The sequence below is a fragment of the Notolepis coatsorum genome (genome assembly GCF_963971535.1).
Source record: "Notolepis coatsorum genome assembly, chromosome: 4".
In the NCBI taxonomy this organism is placed as follows: Eukaryota; Metazoa; Chordata; class Actinopteri; order Aulopiformes; family Paralepididae; genus Notolepis; species Notolepis coatsorum.
In genome coordinates this window covers 41,107,205-41,127,181 of record NC_140168.1, presented here as the reverse complement: position 1 = coordinate 41,127,181, position 19,977 = coordinate 41,107,205, and the positions used below count along the sequence as shown (strand labels likewise).

Here is a 19,977-nt window from a genome sequence, read left to right as displayed (position 1 = left end):
GTCTCTCAAACGTCTTCATGACGTGTGACGTCAGAGCGACTGGCCTGTAGTCGTTGGGGGTGCTGGGACGTCCCTTCTTGGGCACCGGGACAATGCAGGAGGTCTTCCAGAGCTGGGGCACCCTCTCCAGCCTCAGGGAGAGGTTGAAAAGATGCTGGAGCGGTGCTGCCAGCTGCTCTGCACATACCTTGAGCACCCTGGGATTGGTGTTGTCCGGTCCTCTGGCCTTGTTTACATTCATTCACTCTAGCTTTAAAACCGAGCCCGCTACAACATCGGAAAGATAGTAATGTAAGTCTGGTCGATTTCAAAGGGTTAAGATGGACTACAGTCAGTATGCAATTTGGAGTTACAGCAAGTATTTTAAGAGGAACATTGGGCCTCATTCATGAAGCGATATAAGAACAGATTTCGTTCTTGACAAGCGTCGTCAAGTCGTTCCGTATTGACAAAGCCGACTTTGCTGGAACGATTTATTTCGCACTATACAGTATGCGGTATACGTATAAGTACAAGTATAAGTCTTTATTTGTCATCAGATTAACACACACACACACATGCGATGAGCTACCCACAGGAACACACACACACACATGCACTGAGTCGCAAGATTGAGTAAGTGTTGAGAAAATAATTAGGAACAAATTCCAATCTATCATCTGATTGCCTCATATTATCTATAGTGCTGGAAGATAACAGGGTTTTAACAATCTCAGCTACGTACTATGAGCAACAGAGACAACAACACACAGGCTACACCGGGTCTATGTTTAAAAATATCTTGCCATTTGGATTCAACATTAAAGGGGCACTTCACCAAAAAACAATGCAGATTTATTTTGCACATAATCTCACACATATCCAAAAACCCCAAACCATTTTGCACACATTAATTTAGTCCGACAGTTATTGAGAGTAAATGGATTTGAATATGGCCACCAGGGATGTCAGGGACATTGAATTATTGTGTTAATTACAGCACCATGAAATGCTGCATGAAATGAAGGACAATTAGCAACACCTTGTCTTACAGGGACTGCTACCTTATCGTTTCATTGAGCCGTAATTAACACAAGACAAGGATCCAACGTCCCCGATCACTGGTGACCATATTCAAGCTAATTTACTCTCAAGAACTGTCAAAACAAAATTAACGTGTGCAAAACTGTTTAGAGTTTTCTTTTTGGATGTGTGTGAGATCACGTGCAAAGATGAACGAGCTATAGTGCCCCTTTAACAGCTGTTTGCACATGACTCTGCGTAACAAAGTGGAACCTCTGTGAGGTCCTCTGCTGTGTTGTGTAAGTGGCTCTGCAGTGACATGTCTCCCTCTGCAGGGGAGGCTAGTCATTTAGTCATGCTTCCATGGGAAGGAGCTTGGGGTGGTGCCGTCTGGCGTCAGCGGGGTGGGGCTGCCGGGTGGAGCCTCACCCCCAGCCATGTAAGGCAAGACAGACAGCAAGGGCTTCCCATGCAGTTAGTCACTCACACTCTCACTCACCATCTCAGACACAACACCTTGAACATCACCAGGAAGACTCACAGGCAACGTCTGCTGCTTAGGTAAATAATTAAGTGCAAATGGTCTTGGTAGGTAGTACTGTAGATATGAAATATGCTGGTATTTGGGCAGGAAGTGTTCGGGGTGGTGGTGGTACCTGTGAGGGTAGTCTGTGTGGTTATAAAGTACAGCTAATGTTTACCTATGTGATTCAGCGCATGGTTGTGTCTCCGTATGGACCTCAGTCACACAGAGAGATATTTATAACGAGATGGTGTGTGTTCGAGTCAACATGGCTATCTTTGTCATTCATTACCATGTATTTTGTCATGTTGTAGTGCTGTAAGTACTGAATGTTGTCCTTTGGTTCAATTTAAGTTCCTTGGTTAAGGTTATCCTGACTATGTTTCATTGTCTCTGCTTTGTCAATGCTTCGAGAGGATAATACTGGAACAAAGAAACATTGTAACAGAAGGCAACCTAGCTGATTTGAGAACACCTTCCAATTGTCTGCTTTGTGACATTTTAATGTTTTTCTTTTTTTTAGATTAGACAACATTAGACAGTTTTTTTCTTCAGATTATACATACCGTAGGTAATAGGATGAATGATTCATATTCAGAATCTGAAATAATTGACGTCATCCGTGGCTGGATTTGCTGATGTAGTGAAGTCACTGTCCTTGTTAAACAGTTTTATGATCATTCTTATAATGGATACAGCCTCTGTTGTGTGTTAAGTATCCCACTTGTATGTATCTCAGAGAAACTGAGTCAAACGTATTATTACTTGGTTATAAAACCACAGTGTTTCGGCTGCCATCCTGTGATTGATGGAGTTTCACCCTCTGCTGTGAGCTCTGTTGGTACTTTGGACTTGGGATCTGGGCACTACATAACTCCTCTGCACATGCAAACGTTCCACCGCTTTCCATGAAGTGAGTAGGACACATACACGTGCGCACGCACGCACGCACGCACACACACACACACACACACACACACACACATGCACGCACGCACACACACACACACACACACACACACACACACACACACACACACACACACACACAACTGTTCCACAATAACACTGGAGCATTTGAGTATGCAGCCTCGTCTTGACGCCCCCCTTGACTCCGGTACAAATGACATTTTATTGGCCGAGCAGCATCCAAAGCAGACCGTAATTTTCACTGAAAATCCCTGCGTCGTCAGGTTGTTGATTCGGTATTGATTGTAGCCGATCACTTACGGTAATAGGATGCGGTAGACTGGACAGTGCGGGGAGGAAAGCGTTGATGTCACCTCCAAGTCGGTAAACAGGAATCACGTAGCAGCGGATAGAACAATTACCCAATGTGGCACCGCCATGTCCTCCAGCTGCCCCTTGGCTCCAGTGTGTGTCAGATGAAGAGCATTGTTGAGCTGCTGACCACCGTGAGGAGACTTGAATCGGTCGCTCCAGTGGCAGCATTACTTCCAGGCATTCTTGTTGTGTCTCGTGTTGCTCTGTGATCGAAACATAGCGCAGTAGCTACCTGAAGATAGATGTAGTAGTCTGTGGACTTGGTGTTAAAGACAAATGTGGATTACATGTGGTGCTGTTGTACTTGATTGTGGAAAATCAAGTCAAGTCAAGTGTTCCTTTATTAATCCCCTTTGGGAAATCCAAGTGTCATAGCAGCATGGGGGGGGGGGGGTACAGGTAGGATAGGTAGTAATAATAATAGAACATAGAACAAAGTGCAAGTAGTAATGATAGTAGTGATAAATAAAAAACGTTTATTTAAAAAAAACATGACAAATAAAAAAACTAAAACTTGATAACAGTAGTAGTAATGAACAGTAGCGGGTGGCAGGATTCAATCAGACAGTAGTAATGATGGTGATGATGGTATACACATGGTCCAAACCGTAGTAACACACTGCACCAGAGTCCGTGCAGTGTTTATTATTAAGAGATAGTCCTAGGGGCGCCCCAGTGGCGAACCACATAGCGTGCTCAGCCGCGACACGGCCGACCCGGGTGCCTATTGTTTAATAACAGCGCAGCAGTGCTGCTTTTGCTTCCGCGTTTTCCCTGATTGGCTGCGCCATGCCCCACAGAGCGGAGCGGCAGAGCGAGCGGAGCGGCAGAGCGCGAGTGGAATTATGTCATGTCCGCCATGATTTTCATTCGGCGCTTCAGCTCACCTGGCAGAGCAGCGGTCCTGCGGTCCGTTGTTGACGAGTTCGAATCCCATCAATTTTATTTTTTTTTTTAACGTGATTTTTTTTTTTACGTGTATTCTTTCTATGGTTAAGGTTAGGCATGGTTAAGGTTAAGGTTAAGGTTAGGCATTGTTTCGGAGTTGGTTAAGGTTAGAACGGTTAAGTTTAGGCGCTGTTAAGGAGCTGGTTAAGGTTAGAGTTTGTCTTAGAGACAGCCTATTTCCGCACTGCCGCTCTCCCGCGTTGCCGCGGTCACATGGTCAAATTGTCACATTCTTGCACTGCTGCGCTGTTAAAAAACAACACGCGACCCGGGTTCGACTCCCGAACCTGTCGTTATTTGCCGAATGTCTTCCCCCCACTCTGTCTCCCATTCCTCCTCTGTCTCTCTCTACTGGACTGCCCAGTAGCAATAAAGCGATAAAACGCCAAAAAATAAAAATCTTTAAAAGAGATAGTTCTAGCAGTTCTCAAGTTCACCAGCCGTTAGTTAGAACTCCAGCAATTGGGAGCAGTCCGTGCCCACGGCTGTGGAGCCTGATGGCTACTGGCATGAAGGACTGGCCGAGGCGGTTTGTTTTGTAGCTCTACTTAATGATGGTGACATTAAAATATGTTTTATTCTTGCAAATAGCTGTGGTTCTGACTCTGAGATCCTGCTCAATAGCCCTTGAGGGGTATGAAGGGCTCAGCTCACACATGACATTAGCATTCTGAGAACTGAATGCTTTAATGATGATGTCACATGTACACCTATAACGGTGTAAGGGATCCATTATGATGATGTCACCTGTACACCTATAACGGTGTAAGGGATCCATTATGATGATGTCACCTGTACACCTATAACGGTGTAAGGGATCCATTATGATGATGTCACCTGTACACCTATAACGGTGTAAGGGATCCATTATGATGATGTCACCTGTACACCTATAACGGTGTAAGGGATCCATTATGATGATGTCACCTGTACACCTATAACGGTGTAAGGGATCCATTATGATGATGTCACCTGTACACCTATAACGGTGTAAGGGATCCATTATGATGATGTCACCTGTACACCTATAACGGTGTGATCCATTATGATGATGTCACCTGTACACCTATAACGGTGTTGTAAGGGATCCATTAGTGTATCCATCTTAGTGTAATTTATGCAACACAAATGGAAGTGCTGCAGTCTTTTTGTTGGTTGTATAAACACTGAATCAAGTTAATTAAACACCCATGCTAGAGGGAGAATCAATAAATTATAATTAAACAGCCATAAACCTCTTTGTTATTGTTCATAGAACTTGCCAGTTGGCTCCATTGTGAAATTACTTCATAAATGAACATAATAGTAATTTCATAGATCAGATATTGTAGGTTTAATGTCTTCACCTCACATTGCAGCCACGCAATACTGATTCTGACTTTGAATGTATAACTTAAACTGCCTGATAGAATATGTAAAAGTACAATTTGAATAGAAATGTCTACTTAAAAGTATAGACGTATTTGTTATTGACCATTACTAATGCAAGTAAAAGTACACATTCTATGAGACTAGACTATGAGATTATATTCTTGAATTGCAACGCTTGGATGCCTTCAATGCTCAGTGCATTGACAGCTAAAGGTCATGTTAAAGTGGTTGATTAAAATGTATTAATTAAATTAAAGAGTAATGCCGTCGGCTCTGACCGTTAACCTTCAGTCTCTTCAACACGGCAGGCTTGAACTTGCAAAGTGCATAATTTTAATATGATCAGTACGTGTTTTGCAAGGCTCACATACCACACATTCTAAAGCTTTCTAAAAATCCAAATAATGGAGTAGAGTACAAGTACTTAAGAGCTAGGGGTGGGGATCACCAGAGGAGAAAATACCATATTATCACCATACTAGAGTAAGATAAAGTACCTTTTTCCAACTCCAAATTATGTCCCCAACGGAAAACGTTGTCGACATCTGCAATAGAAAATATATTTTTTTTATCCACTTTTTTCTCCCATTTTCTATATTTTCTCCCATCCCAATTTCGTATCATCCAATTCAACCCTCCCCTGTCACGGACGCTGTTTCTTGCCTCCCACAAGCCGGCTGCAATGTGGACTAAGTCATACATAGCACAAGTCCCCTCCGGTACTTGAGGTAACAGCAGTCGCATCTTTTCACCTGCGCAGCTCGATCTCTCAGTGGCGAGGAGTAACGCGTGGGAGGCTCACGCTGCCCCCGACACTTCCTGATTCTACTGCGCAGGCGCACCAACCGACCTGTAGGAGTCGCTGTCCACAACGCCCGATCCCCACCCATCAGTTTCCCACCCCCTAATACGGCCAATGTGTATTAGTACGGACGACCAGCTAAACTGAAAGCAATTGTGGAGCGCTGGGCTCGAACTGACGAGCCCAGCGTCTCCAGCATTTCGTGGCGAGCGCCTTGCCCACTACGCCACGTAGCCGCCTTGCAATAGAAAATATATATACATCATCTGCTTTATCTAATAAAGAGATCGTAAATATACAGTATATACATCATCCGTTTTATCTAATAAAGATAACGTTTTCAGTCTGTTCACCACACTCCAATAATCTTTATTGCAGCAAAACGGACCAAATTATTGTAATTATTTTATATTGATACTTGGCATCACTGTATCGATATAATATTGGCACACAAGATATCGCAATATATTGCTGTATCGATTTTCTTTCCCACCCCTATAGCTGTACTGTACTTGTGTAAAAAGCTGTACTGTACTTGTGTAAAAAGCTATACTATACTTGTGTAAAAAGCTGTACTGTACTTGTGTAAAAAGCTATACTATACTTGTGTAAAAAGCTATACTATACTTGTGTAAAAAGCTGTACTGTACTTGTGTAAAAAGCTGTACTGTACTTGTGTAAAAAGCTGTACTGTACTTGTGTAAGAAGCTGTACTGTACTTGTATTAGAAGCTGTATTGTACTTGTGTAAAAATCTATACTGTACTTGTGTAAAAATCTATACTGTACTTGTACACTTTAGTTCCCTCTCACCCCTGGTCCAGCCTGTGGGTTTAAAGTGATAAACCACAGAGGAGCTGTACCAGCAGGCCTGGCGGAACAGCCCTCAGGTGTCTCCTGATCCTGAACTGACATTTACCACAGTTTAGCGGATGAAAGGACTGACTGGGTTTGCACATGCCCTTACAGACATGGATAAGAACAAAGATGAAAACACTCTACACCGGTGTAATTCGAATCCTTAGGCCAGGCTGCATTTTCTGGATGCGATCATATAGAACATTGGTTCCATTTGTTGGAGGCCATTTGGCAGTTCCTACTTACCCTTACAGTTACATGTATTAATTTAGTGTGTACACGTCAGCAGGAGGGGTACACCTCTGGCGGCTAAGGTTAATGGTATTGTTCGTCTAGCAGTGGCAAATTTGAGTGTATAGTATCTAGACATAGTAGCATAGGTAGTAGTAATGGCAATAAGGTTTGTTTTAAAAAGAAAATGTGTTCTCATTACATTATGTGTATCTAGTGTTGTTTGTTTACACTAGACTGCATGAGCTGGACCCACCATTATTGACCATAAACACGGGGATGACCAAGAGCAAAGACCCACAGTCACTCTGATGCTGGACTTGTTGGTTCCCCCGGCTGTATATTATGTTACGCTACACTTCACTTGCTACAGTGTAACCAGAAAAGTATGCAACGATGTGGATTATAATTCCATTTTGGAATGCTAAGATTATGGGCCACTTGATACTCGTTTGTGGTTCTGAGCGTGCGAGAGTGGAGCACAAGAAGCGCAAGTGGTAAAAGAGGAGAACATTGTGTGCTGCGCATGTGTGTGGGCGTGCGCGTATGTGACTGTGTCTGTGTGTGTGCGCACATGTGTACGTGTTGTTGTGTGTGTGTGTGTGTGTGTATGTGGGCGTGTCGACCTCCCAGGGTGTGTCGTCTGTGTGTCTCTCTGGAAGAGAGAGAAGCCCTCAGGCTCAGATCACAGGCAGGTTATGTTGACTTGTCACAGCTCCAGCACTGATGGTTTTGCCCACAAAGGCTTGAGTGAAAACCATTGAGCTTATTAAGCTTGACGTGCACGCATATGAGTTGAGGTCTCTTGTGCAACAGGATGGACGTGTTGTCTCCCAAAAGAGACACGTTGCTGCTGGTTGTCCTGCTGGGTCCATCCATCACTTTAGGAAATGTACAGTGCTACACCGTGTGGTGCACATATTCACAGACAGTCGTTACATTCACATTTCACATGTACGTGTAGAGGCGCTGTGAGGAGGTACGTGGTCACATACAGTAGTGTGGTATAGGGTACAGGCAGGCTGTTTACTGTATACCCACATATCAGGAGAATTATTACCTCTGCCAAGGGGGTTATTATGTTTTCGCCTTCGTCTGTCTGTCCGTATCGTCTGTGAACAAGATATCTTGAAAAGTAATGGCCAGATTGCCATATAATTTCCCCTAGAGGAAGAAAGTTGAAACCTATTGATATTGGTGACCCAATGACAAATGACAAGCATAATCTCCTCACCTGCTTGTCGTACAGACACAGCGATGATACCCAGAGACACGGCACCTTGTGGACAACACCCTCGCCGCAAGGACACATGAAGCCTGCCGTCGTTTTGGGGAAAATCCCCTGGACCTCCTGGTCTGTTCACCTGACCCTTGTGAAACTTGCTGTGTGGCATCTAGGGACAGACATCTTTAAATGTATTTCTTTACATAGTCGATGGGCCAAACCGTCTGACCACCAGATCCAATTGAATTCTGACTAAATGCACGTTAAACAGGAAGTGATGTGTTGCTTGTAAACACTAGTCCGATTTGCACCAAACTTGACCAATGTGTTCGTCCTACTGTAGGGAGAACCCTGTGAAGTCTTTAGTAATTTAGCCTCATGGTGGTGCCACTCGCACAGAACAAAGTGCATTCTTCTAGTTACTACTTTACTAGTTACACACACACACACACACACACACACACACACACACACACACACACACACACACACACGCACACAAACACACACATGCACACATGCACACATGATCAGCTCTCCTTTTGTATCGGTTTCAGTAATGTCTTTGCATGGCAGCCCAACATACAACAGCGCTCCATATAGTACGAGGACATCTCCCATTTCAGCAGAGGTCTCCTGCCCTCATTCATCACTTCCTCTAACAGATACACACACACACACCCACACACACAATGTGCTGAGGGACATTCTTGACCTGATGAGATCCCAGAGACCTGATTTCAAACTCTGCCTTCTTTTCTTGATCCTCCAATCACAATCGTGGCTTCCCTCAGAGAAGTTTTTTTTCTTTGTTTGTAGAAAAGAGGGCAGGGTTAGAGATTGGTCAATTGCAGTCATCCACTGATGAGTCGTAAGCTCCTTTGCAGACAGGCCACGGACGTGGGAGCCGGGGGGAGTCTGGCCTTCCATTATGGAGGAAGTTATTCCATCCTGTAAATATTCAACAGTGTTGTTATTTTTATTCTAATTAGTGTATATACCTGACCACATCGTACACAGTTGTACAGACCTATTCCTATTTTAATTTAAAATATGTAATTATATTCTATTCTATTGTGCTTCTATGTTCATTGAGTTTATATCAATTTTTTTCTTATTCCACCTTTTTATTTTTTATTCTACCATAATTGTCTGTCCGTCAATGTCGCACCAAGAAAAAACAAATCAAATTTCTTGTATGTGAAGAATACTTGGCAATAAAGACCTTTCTGATTCTGATTTGGAAATATAATGTGGTTTCCTGGGGAGGAGAGAGAGGAGTGGCTGCTGGGTGGACTCGGTTGATTGGTGCTTACGCCCTAGGGTTGGACTTGATTGGTGCTTACGCCCTAGGGTTGGACTTGATTGGTGCTTACGCCCTAGGGTTGGACTTGATTGGTGCTTACGCCCTAGGGTTGGACTTGATTGGTGCTTACGCCCTAGGGTTGGACTTGATTCCTAAAGGCCATTGGCTTTGTGCGCCAAATGGGTGTTAGAGTTCTGGAGAATAATCATGTGCTGTTATGATGTTTTTCTTAAAATGTATATCCTAACTGCAGGCATATAAACCCACAAAACATAAATAAAAGGAATACCGCTGTACTTGTATATGTAGCTCGAGTTGCGAAATACAGTTTGCGTGCTATTACAGTGTTATTATTGCTCAGAGTGTTGCTTTGAGAGAGCCGCCCTCTTAATAACTAGCTGGCGACATTTTGGTATGCAAACGATGCACAAGGTTGCATCTTTGTCATCGCCGTGCTATAACCACTGGTGTCACTCTCACGGAAAGCAATTAGAGGCGTGTTTTATTCAGTCTACACTTTGTACTTAGTGTGATTATGTGTATAGGCTGCCATGTTCCATGTTGGGTTTACATGAAGATATTGACTATAGTGTGAAACAAACTGGGCTAGAAAACTATTAGAAAACAGAACTAAAATGATTGTTCAGGTCGGGCCAGTCGACGTTTGGATGTTTCTTCACTTTATTCAAAGTATGGTCAAAGCAGCTGTTTCCACTACCTTTTATGTTCCGTGAAGGAAAAGGAATCACACCTGCCTGTGAAGCTTATAAAAATACCTTTCTGGGTATAAACACACCCATCTCTTTTCTACTTCTTTGTGAATGACGCATTTGAAGTTCCAGTGTACATTAGTCACTGTAGAATGTAACAGGTAGGCCTAAATGACTACACCATAGTCATTTAGTTAGCAGTGATTCCTTATACGTCATTGTTTTTTTTATTCAACCCCGTTCAATGCCAGTCTACCACATGATACCGCATGATCTTAGTAATTGTTGTTACACTTCATGGTTAAAAATGGAGTTTGGTATATGTACTTTACTTCAGTTACTACTGATGTAGTTTGGCACACCATGCCAGGAGAAATATCACATTAAAAACCCAGAGAACCAGTCTGAGGAAATCAACTGAATCTTTTTTTTCTTTTATCGATGCAGACTTATAAAAGCTGCAGTCACTATTGTATCATTTGATTATTTCTCCTACAACCCATACCCTGTATTACATAATAACTATGTGTAGCTATGTGTAACCTGTATTACATAATAACTATATGTAACCATTCTGCCAGATGGTTTAGACCACCTCCTTCACTCTGGGTTTGAGACCCTACCCCCAGGTCATAGATTTAGAGTACCCCGGTTTAGGAGCAAAATCTCCTTAATTCCCTGTGCAATGAAGGAGTAATTTTTTTTTGAATAAATACATTTCTAATACTAATAAAAATATAGATAATTATCTATATCGAACTATATGATTTTTTTTTATTATTGTAATAAAAATGTTGGCCATATCGCCCAGCCCTACTAGAACACGCCAATGGCCTAGTTCTCATGTTCTCAAACGCCTCAAGGTCCAGGATGGTGCAGTAGGTAGAATTAACCTGAAGTCGTGGGAAGTCAGAATGTAGAGGGTCAGGCGTAGAGATTAAATCGTGGTAATGGGTGTTAATTGTATTGACTGTAAACAGCCCAGCTGGATTCACCACCAGTTCTGTCCGGGTAGACCCTACAGTATAGCACCCTATAATTCCAGGTACTATCAGATCACCATAATCAGAACTTATATTGGTGCAGGTCATAGTAATAGTGTTGTTTCTCATCTTATTGATGCAGGTCATAGTAATGGTGTTGCTTCTCATATTATTGATGCAGGTCATAGTAATGGTGTTGTTTCTCATCTTATTGAAACATGGAAGTAAAGAGATAAAAGAGTCCTGTGTTGGGAATATGATTATGAGACGGTCTCACCTAAGAAAGAGAAGAAAATACACAGCACACAAGAAGTAGACAAAATATGCGAACGCACACACACAGAAGCACGCACACACACACGCATGCACACACATACACTGACAGAGGCGGATATTCGGCATAATTCACCTTGACGATGAGATGAAAAGATAAGAGTAACCGCAGTCACAACAATGTTATGTAATATGTCATAATTGCACCACCTGCCCCAAGTTCATCCTACCATCTTTAGAACAGCCATTGGCTCAAGTAATAACATTATATTGTGAATTTTCTGCTGATTGCCAAATGTTGGCTGTCTCACTAATACATGTGATAATGATCAGTAGCTTGTTATACAAACTTATTATGACTGGTCTATCAGAGCTGTTGATGGTGTAGGTCATAGTAATGGTGTTGTTTCTCATCTTATTGGTACAGGTCATAGTAATGGTGTTGTTTATAATCTCTTATTGGTGCAGGTCATAGTAATAGTGTTGTTTATAATCTCTTATTGGTGCAGGTCATAGTAATGGTGTTGTTTATAATCTTATTGGTGCAGGTCATAGTAATAGTGTTGTTTACAATCTCATTGATGCAGGTCATAGTAATAGTGTTGTTTATAATCTTATTGATGCAGGTCATAGTAATAGTGTTGTTTATAATCGTATTGATGCAGGACCAGGTCATAGTAATAGTGTTGTTTATAATCTTATTGATGCAGGTCATAGTAATAGTGTTGTTTACAATCTCATTGATGCAGGGCATAGTAATAGTGTTGTTTATAATCTTATTGATGCAGGTCATAGTAATAGTGTTGTTTATAATCGTATTGATGCAGGTCATAGTAATAGTGTTGTTTATAATCGTATTGATGCAGGTCATAGTAATAGTGTTGTTTATAATCTTATTGGTGCAGGTCATAGTAATAGTGTTGTTTATAATCTTATTGATGCAGGTCATAGTAATGGTGTTGCTTCTCATATTATTGAAACATGGAGGTAAAGAGATAAAAGAGTCCTGTGTTGGGAATATGATTATGAGACGGTCTCACCTAAGAAAGAGAAGAAAATACACAGCAGCACACAAGAAGTAGACAAAATATGCGAGCACACACACAGAAGCACGCACACACACACACACACACACACACACACACACACACACACACACACACACACACACACACACACACACACACACACATATACACTGACAGAGGCAGAGATTTGGCATAATTCACCTTGACGATGAGATGAAAAGATAAGAGTAACCGCAGTCACAACAATGTTATGTAATATGTCATAAATGCACCACCTGCCCCAAGTTCATCCTACCATCTTTAGAGCAGCCATTGGCTCAAGTAATAACATTATATTGTGAATTTTCTGCTAATACATGTGATAATGATCAGTAGCTTTGTTCTGAAGGTCCAGATTAACACTGAAAGTCTGCGTTTATTATTTTGTATAACTTGTATATTGTTTATATATATAAGATATATATCTTTACGCCATCTGTTTGCATAATAGTATTATTCGCTCGCCTCATTGGGTCCCACCCTTGACGTTGTAGGCGCCAGAGACGAGCCCCCCAGACATGGTTCTAGACATGTTCAGACACGTTCAGACTTGCCCAGAGCAGGCGCATTGATTCTGGACAGGTAAATCGGCTGAGCCCCATAGGGATCAGTTTGAGTATATATTGTAGATGGTGCAAGCAGCCGCGCGGCAGTAACATAACAGGAGAAGTAGCAGAGCGAGAGCATGATACGTCCGGTACAGTTGTACACAGACCTACAAGCAGTGTATCGTTACAGAGAGCTAATGGCTACTTAGATACGACTATAATATTGTAGAGCCATTATTGGCGCAGTATAGTGACTTGTGTAAGCGAAGTAACGTGGAGAAACGTATAGTTAAACCCAGCGGCGTTTGGATATAACTACTCATTGGAGACCGTCTGCGGGTTAGCTTCCAGTACAAACGAAGCTAGCTAGCTACCATCTATGCCAACGGGCTTTTGGATTAATAGCTATTAACCCTGCCATCGGGCACTAGGATTACAAGGACCGGTTCCGTACGAGACCCCTTTTCTTCCAGCGACGACAGGATTATCCGACCGGTCTACAGTTCCTCCGAGCTTGGAGCTCCAGAGGGAAACCATCGTCTCCAGCTACCATTTGCTTTTCCCAGTATCGCCTCGTTTCTTCTCACTCCCTGCAGAGCTCCGGTTGAGTATCCGTAACCTAGGAACTATTCATTACAGCTGACTTTGATACCCTGACATTCTATTATTAAAGGCGAACCGTGATAATTAATATGTATGTTGCTATGACTATTAAAATACTGTAAACTTGGTAACCTTGTCCCCGCGCAGTCAATTGAGTGTCTGCCATTTTGTCTAACTATACTGTCTGGCTATTAATATTCTTTAGTAGTGGTTTAATCTAAACAATCTTTAATACAGTCCGGGTTGTGTAGCCCCTTAGCTACAATTGGTCCTTCGAGCCGGAGGGTATCAGTAATAATAATCATATTAGTAATAATATGGCCAGCGGCGGACACTCTCCAATCAGCTCTCCCCATTAGAGCGCCCTAGGCACCAGCGTCAGCCCCCTCCCCACTTGGAGAACTACGCTGTAGATCTACCTCCTAGCTTATCTACGAGGACGTTAAGCAAGGATAACATTAGTAGCTTAAGTATGCCCAACCTTATCGACCTGTCAACCCCACCGGTAGAGACCCAAGCTAGTTTAAGTGAAACTGACTTAGCTCACGGGGGGGGACAAGCGGGACATGACTTGACTATGCCCATAGAACACCGCGCCCCCGAGATGGACCTCGGAGCGCAAGAAGGTAAAGAATGCGCCCCCAAGATGGACCTCGGAGCGCGGGAGAAGACAAAGTACAGCGCCCCCGAGATGGACCTCGGAGCGCGTAAGGAGACCAGGTCACCGCCAAGCCCTGCCAACTCCAAATCACCATCATCAGCGTCATCCCCAAGCGAGGCCGACCAGAGGCTAGCGCAAGTCCTGATCGCCACGCTAACCGCTTCAGCGGAAAGAGACCGCCTCCAGGGTGAGCGTGACCGCCTCCAGGCGCAACAAGACAGTGAGCGTGAACATTCCAGAGTGGAAGAGAGACGCCTCCAGGCGCAACGAGAGAGTGAACGCGAACATCTCAGACTGGAAGAGAGTCGCCTCCAGGCTGACGCCACGATGACCATCAGACTGGAAGAGAGGCGCCTCCAGGCTGAAGAAAACATGGAGAGAGACCGCGCCAATGCACAGCGTGACGCAGCCAATGCGCAGTGCGATGCACAGCGCGACGCAGCCAATGCGCAGCGCGATGCACAGCGCGACGCAGCCAATGCACAGCGCGAGGCGGAGCGAGACCGTCTACAAGCACAAATGATGGAGCAAGCGCTCCAGAGGGTGACTCCCCACTCTTCCACCCGGAGCTCCCGGAGATCATCACGACACGGGTTGAGGGCACCTTCCCCTCCCCGACAAAGCTACACGGGACCCCGCCTAAGGGAAGAACCTGCTTACGTTGCCGAGCAGCTAGCCGAGCGACTACAAAGCCTAACGGAGGACGAGGGAGGACAGAAAGCCCACCCGCACGACCCCATCTCAGACCAGGAGGAACAGTGCAGCCCCGGTCTCAGCCCCGACACGCTGCGTTATGAACCCCCAACCCGTCCCAGTGGGGAGTTCGAGCAACAGACAGCACCGAGGAATAGTGCCTGGGGGCCCAGCCTCTGGTTCCCGCCCAGCACAAACCAACGACCCCACGTACGGGGAGACTCGCCAAGGAGGCCTCTCCCCCCACGTGCGTCAGTGTCACATCCATGGCATCCTACATTGGGACACCCACATTCCCAGACTTCACAAGAGAAGACCGAGCGCAGTATACCGAGCTGCGTATGTGCCTAGAGACAATTATGTCCGGAGTACAGGATGAGTCATACAAGTATGCCATCCTCCTTAAGCACCTCAAGGTAACTAGAGCGCACAACATAGCGCTGGCATACTCCAATTCACAAACTCCCTATTCTGATGCCCTGGTTGCCCTCGACGCACATTACGGACGAACATGGGACTATGTCATTCAGGAGATACGTGAGATTGAACGTCTCCCCCCAGCTAAAGACAACCGAGCCCTGGACGACCTATCCGTCAAAGTACAATCCCTGGTAGGGATGCTCGGGTCCCAACGAGAGAAGGGGATGTACGAGTTGTATGCCAACTCCAACGTGGAGCGTATATTGGAGAAGCTCCCCCCATTCCGCCAAGAACGTTTTCGGCGGCAAAGAAACCACCGTGACCCCAATGGCCCAGAACAATCACTCCTGGACCTTGCTGACTTTCAATTCTTAGCAGCCTAAGAATTGACACCTTCGCATGGGGTGGCTCGAACATTAAAGAGGGACCGAGAAGGTTTAAAGACCAAAGCAGGCCCATCACCGTGATGCACCAGGCAGAGTCGGTGTCACGACAGAAGAGTCACAACCCCCCCGCCAAGGGAAAATGGAAGATCGCATGTCAATACTGCGACAACGAACACTGGCTGTCACAGTGCGACGCATTCAAGAAACTGACCACCGACGACGTAAGTCAGTGGATTAAAGCTAACCGCCGCTGCTTCCGCTGCGCACGCGGCCACATGGCAGCAGAATGCCGCCTTAAGAAGAAGTGTGGCAAGTGTGACGGCGCTCACCTCGAAGCACTGCACGAGAGCAACAAGCGAAAACCCGCCCCACAAAGCAGCTCGAGAGCAGAAGTACTCTACATCGACCCCGCGAAGAGTGGGAGCTCCAGGGTGCTCCTCAAGGTGGTACGAGTACTCCTCAGTCACGGGGACAAGGTACTCGACACCTACGCCGTCCTCGACGACAGGTCGGAGAAGACCCTCCTCCTCGCCTCCGCCGCAACCCAGTTGGACTTGCGGGGTCCAGAGGAGACCATGACCATCCGTACCATTCGTCGAGACTTAAAGACGATCAAAGGTGAAAACGTCTCGTTCACCATTGCAGCGATCGATCAGCCCGAGAAGCGGTACAGCATCAACAAGGCATTCACAAGCTACGACATAGGTTTGTCACGCTACGATTACCCCATCCCACAGCTGAGGGAGAAGTACGAACACCTACGCCGACTGCCCATACCGCTCATCAACGGCGCTACACCGACCCTACTCATAGGCTCCGACCACGCGGACCTTATTGTCCCAACTGATGCGGTCCACATCGGACCCAGAGGATGCCCAGCCGCGGTTAAGACCCGACTGGGATGGACGCTCCAGGGCCCTCTCTCCGGGCCTTCCAACCGACCAAGGTCCACACGCTGCCTTTACACCAAAGTGAGCGACCCAGACAATACCCTCTTACAGCACGTTGAGAGGCTATGGACACTAGACTCACTGCCATTCAAGAACGAACGCAAGATGGTTCGGTCCAAAGAGGACAAGTATGCCATAGCTCTACTCGAGCAGAAGACGACGAGGGTCGAGGTCGACGGAGTGCTAAGATACGCGACCCCACTCTTGAGGCGGGAAGGGATGCCCACTCTGCACGTGCCGAAGGGAGCGACACACCACTACCTACAGAGCACTGAGCGGCGCCTCGCCAAAGACCCCCCCCAAGCAACGATATATCGCACCGAGATCGAGAAGCTGATCACGGCCGGCCACATAAAGAAAATCGATGACCACGAGGCAGAAAGGACGACAGAGTCATGGTACGTGCCCCACCACAAGGTCACCCACAACGGAAAGAACCGCATCGTGTTCAATTGCAGTTATCAGATTGGACAGCAGAATCTGAATAACCTACTCCTGCCCGGCCCGACCCTCGGACCCTCCCTCCTCGGCGTACTGATACGCTTTCGTCAGGACAAACTGGCCATCAGCGGCGACATCAAGGGAATGTTCCTACAAGTCCGACTGATGGAGGAAGACAAGCCTCTACTGAGGTTTCTGTGGAGAGAGAGGCTCGACGACGAACAACCCTCGATATACCAATGGGAGGTACTCCCATTCGGCACCACCTGCAGCCCGTGCTACGCCACGTTCGCGTTACAGAAGCACGTGGCCGAAGACCCCGGAGCCGACGATGATGTCCGACACAGCGTGGAAAGAAGTTTCTACGTGGACAACTGCCTACAGAGCGTATCCACGCCAGAAGAAGCAGAGAGCATCCTACTGAAGCTACGAGCTTCATTAGCCAAAGGTGGATTCGACCTCCGACAATGGGCCAGCAGCGACCCTCAAGTTCTCCGACGCCTCCCCCCAGAGACCAAGGCCAGTTCAACCCCCCGAACTAGGGCTGGGCGATATGACGATATTATATAAATATCGGGTACAGTTCATTAACGATACACTTTTTTAACGTATTGTGGATATCGTGATGTTTTGCCCAAGAGGATTGTGTCGCGTCAATCTGGTCCACACCCGTTCAAACTTTTGAACAACGCCGCCCCCACACACACTACTGCATCAAAGTTACTAATTATTATTAACAAAGGCATTCGTTTTGTGGCATTAACGTTATATAGTTAGTTACACGTTCAATAACATTAGCGTATTTACCCAAACATAGCAACGTCCGATGACGACATAGATAGCAAGCGTTACTGTTCATATCTCAGCCCGTGCGGAGTTGTGCATGCCCATTCTGCGGTCTGTTAATAAAGTTTTCAATCAGACAGATGTATGGAAAGGCTTTTATTATAACATTCGTTGCAATAAAATCATTATGGCTTGTTTAGTCATGCTGCGGTGCGCTGGTAATCACTCGTCTGCCGCAGGGAGCTGTTGTTGTCGTTGAGCTGAGCTCAGCTCTCGTCAAAATCAATTGCGGAAGTAAAAAACGCATAGAGCTTGCCGATTGGTGCTAAGAACAGCAGGGCGGGTTCAATCGGTGTGACGTAATTGGCAGACTCGACTGTCAATCAAAATTATGCTGTTGCCGGCTGAATGATCGAATGAATGAAAACGTTATTAACGATTGCAGAATGGGTACAATACAGTACAGCTCAATACAACAACAGTGGACTGGGGGATGAAGACCAGAAAAAGACTTTCGGCTTTTTTACATAAGGGTCCTCCATTTTCAATTCATCAAAACATTTAGAGACATACAAATATACAGTAGTTTCATAAAAATGCTAAAATGCTATTTATTGATTGATTGATTGATTTAAAACTTTATTAACATATTGCAGAATGGGTACAGTACAGCTCAATACATACAATTGTTAAGGGGATGCAGACCAGAGAAAGTCTTTCGTCTTGTTTACATCAGGGTCCCCCATTTTCAATTAATCATATTTCATATCTAAATCATATAATATCTCATTGCTAAATATATGCAATATATAATCTAATAATCCAATAATCTAAATCTAATATATAATATAAAAATGCTAAATGCATGGGTATTTTATTTAGTCTTTAATGTTAGCTTGCAAACTCAAATACTGTCTTGGTAAGCCTCATAATGAATTGTTTGGGGAAAAAAAGAAAAACATTGTGATGTGTATCGTGTATCGCCGAAAGGTCAGAAAATATCGTGATATCATATTTAGGCCATATCGCCCAGCCCTACCCCGAACGCCCCCCATTTCGGGGGAATGTGGGAGAGAGAGGTCCGATCCATAAAGACTGCTATGTACACTGTACTTGGGGCCCAGACCGTGGGCGATGAAGTCCTGGCTACGGTCCTCACAGAGATTGAGGGAGTTCTGAACTCCAAGCCCCTCGGCTACGTTTCAAGCGACGTAGCTGACATCGACCCCATCACCCCAAACAACCTCTTGATGGGGCGGCTGGACCCTGCCCTTCCTCAGACGGTGTACAGACAGAACGAGATGAACGGTCGGAGGATGTGGAGACACAGCCAAGTACTGGCCGACCAGTTTTGGGCCCGCTTCCTCCTACACTATCTACCATCCCTTCAAGCCCGTCAGAAGTGGGTTAAAGACAGGGACAACCTGACAGTGGGTACCGTCGTGATGATAATAGACCAGTCACTACCCCGAGCTACGTGGCCGGCCGGCCGTGTGAGCAAAGTGATTACTGGTTCCGATGGGAAGGTCAGAGCGGCAGAAGTCATCGTCCAAGGGCGGACCTACACCAGACCAGTAGCCAAGTTGATAGAGCTGCCTGCGTTCCCTGACCCCCCTGACGACGACGATAACCCACTGACCTTATAGATTATTTCCAACTCCCCATAGCACATTATGGAGAAGTTGACTTGACCCTTAATATTAATCTGTGCCCCCCATTTATTTTACTAATTAGGTTCGGACTAATTAGGGGGCGGCTGTTCTGAAGGTCCAGATTAACACTGAAAGTCTGCGTTTATTATTTTGTATAACTTGTATATTGTTTATATATATAAGATATATATCTTTACGCCATCTGTTTGCATAATAGTATTATTCGCTCGCCTCATTGGGTCCCACCCTTGACGT

General features: G+C 45.2%; 1 protein-coding gene across 6 annotated transcripts in view; it reads left to right on the top strand.

Annotated features, from left to right (window-relative positions):
• The window catches only part of tuft1b (tuftelin 1b), a 56,452-nt gene that overhangs the window by 10,577 nt on the left and 25,898 nt on the right, over positions 1–19,977 (top strand). For 3 of the 6 annotated variants that reach the window (XM_084313127.1, XM_084313128.1, XM_084313130.1), the window contains exon 1: positions 1,425–1,563. The exons of the other annotated variants lie outside the window; for them this stretch is intronic. The gene's annotated coding sequence lies outside the window, so the exon portion shown is untranslated. Of the gene's footprint in view, positions 1–1,424; positions 1,564–19,977 lie in introns of those variants that run through there. 6 annotated transcript variants of the gene reach the window in all.